General features: G+C 26.7%; 1 non-coding gene across 1 annotated transcript; it reads right to left on the bottom strand.

Annotated features, from left to right (window-relative positions):
• Window positions 1-1063: 1063 nt before the first annotated feature.
• Window positions 1064-1156, bottom strand: Trnay-gua. The gene is made up of 2 exons: window positions 1120-1156; window positions 1064-1099 (listed from the first exon to the last, which is right to left on the bottom strand). It is a non-coding gene; the product is annotated as a tRNA-Tyr (tRNA).
• Between the last annotated feature and the right edge of the window lie 1405 nt (window positions 1157-2561).

Raw genomic sequence — 2561 nt, 5'->3', positions numbered from 1 at the left:
AATTTCTAAAAACTAAACTAAATCGGATATGTGGTAAGAATTAACAGTTCAATAATGGAAGTAAAAATTATAGGAGTATATTCATATAAACGATTTAGTTGAATTGAAGAAATCAAATTGATTTAAAGAAGATGAATATTAGAATCTGCGAGTGAAACACGCGTGTAGACGCAAAGTAGTCAAATGATACTCGTATAATCGAAAGATGATAAGAGGTTTATTTGGTTGTACTTGCTCAAGAAATACCTATATAATTTTTAATATGCATTCATATATAAGTTCTTATGTTATTTAAAAAAATCAAATATGTAATGATAATACTGATAATAATAATTGAAATGACATGAGATGATGATAAAATATCTTCCTTACTCTGTACTTCTCATCGAGATGCAGTTTGCGGATGATGGATATATATATATATAATATCTACTTCAAAAGTATGGCTTCCCCGATTCATATGATTTTTATTTACACCTATGACATAATTAACTGAATACTTATATTTGTTTTTCCTAAAAATAAACTTCATTGTGTTGTAAATTCGGAAAAAATTCATTCACGTGCCACTTTTTTGCATAAAAATCTATTTATTTTGTTTATTTTGTATATTTTTAGGATTTTCTATACTTCGTGAAAGATTCTTAAATTAACTCTAATTTCCTCTGTCCGCATATAAGTTTGCTTATAACGTATATAAATATTTAAATTATATACTTTTCATATTACGAAAATGAATTTACTTTATTGTGCAACTAAAGTCAATAAACAAATATGTTATTTAATAATAAATGATGAACAAAAAAATTTATTGGAAAGAAGAAACAACAAAAATGTGCATTGACCGCTTTCTTGAAGCAAAGTAAAAATATTTTATTTATTAATTATCCGTTTTGTTAATCTTTTACTAGATTAACAAGATTATAATTAAGATATCGAATTTTTTAAAAAAAAATATTTTGTTACTTAAAATTAAATATTATAAATTAGTTATAAATTAAAAAATTGCCTATTTTTTATATTATTAATAAAAAAAATTGTTAACGAAAAATAAAAAAAAGTCTCCTTCGAGCCGGATTTGAACCAGCGACCTATGGATATCCGCATTAATTTGACATTCTACAGTCCACCGCTCTACCAACTGAGCTATCGAAGGCATACGGACTTCTGTGTTAGAAAACGTAATTAAGGCACAAAGTGTATATTACAACATATCACTATTTTGTGTATATTATACACAGTTTATTTATAGTACTACCATATTCTAAAAAATTATATTGTATATACAATAAACTCAAACAAATTTACACATTACTTAGCATATAGTATAAAAAGTGAAATATTACACCCATGGAACTTATAATAATAATACGAATAAATAATTTTGTAACAATTTTCAAAATATGAATAAAATTCTCTTAAATATAATCTTCCAAAAGGTTTATATTTCATTATAATTGTATATTAATAACTTCATGTTAGTGCAGTAATAATTGTGTCCATAAATTTAATATTTATTTGGATTAATTTTGATAGTAAATGTTGGATGCAAACGAAAGACAAACAGAAACAAATATTGACTTCATTTTAGTTAAAATACTTGATATTTGTTTAAAAAACATTTTAAATATTATTGTATATAATCTTATAAATATTCTATATTTCATATATTCTACAATCTAGTAATATAAAATATTAGTGTTTTTATTTTATTTATTGTTTTATTCAAATGAGTTCCAACAAGTGGATTATGCAGGAGTTGCCAAGATTGAGAGGAGGTAGAATCTGTCAACCACTTGCTGTGCCGCTGTTCAGGAATGCAGACAAGGCGACTTCAATGTCTTGGGGATCGCTTTTTCACTGGCTTGGAAGAGATAACAAAAACAAACTTATCGGATCTCCTCAACTTCATCTGGGAAATCAAATGGTTTAACAAGGATAAAAAAGGTTAGCAATTCGTCTCACCCGGCATAATTTTTTGAGGGCATCACAATGCACAATACATGCATGCGAGTGGAAGTGCTGACAACTGTCAATACGAGCCTTCTGAACCTAACCCAAACCTATTCAAATGTGTACATGCAATAACAAAAAATCTGCTGTGCTATTATGCAGCAGATTGATAAAATAACACAAATACTTCACCAAGTGCGATCATATAATCGTGTACGAAAACGCATAAAACTACACACTTGATAAATTTATATACTTAGGCCGTGTGCGAGTTCAAGTAAATAGATGGTAAAGTTAGGGAAATAGTACATTATATCGGTATGGCAGCGAATGTTGGTATTTGCAAAAATTTCAAGTATGGTAAATTAGATAAAAATTAGGTAAATTAAGTGTTACCATTGTGAACATTTTATAAGTTGTTTAATAAATAAATAAATTTGAAAACTTTAAATCAAAATTAATAAATAAGTGCAATAAATAAATGAATAAACATTTACATAAGTGCAGTGCAAAAAATCCATAGGAAAATTCAATTTACTTTACCTCAATTTACTCGAACTCGCACACGGCCTTAGATGAATACTACTATAAAGTTATTTTACGTAATA

Source organism: Teleopsis dalmanni, chromosome 2, assembly GCF_002237135.1.
Source record: "Teleopsis dalmanni isolate 2A chromosome 2, ASM223713v2, whole genome shotgun sequence".
Lineage (NCBI taxonomy): Eukaryota > Metazoa > Arthropoda > Insecta > Diptera > Diopsidae > Teleopsis > Teleopsis dalmanni.
Note: the sequence above shows the minus strand (reverse complement) of the source record. Positions and strands in the feature narration are given on the sequence as shown.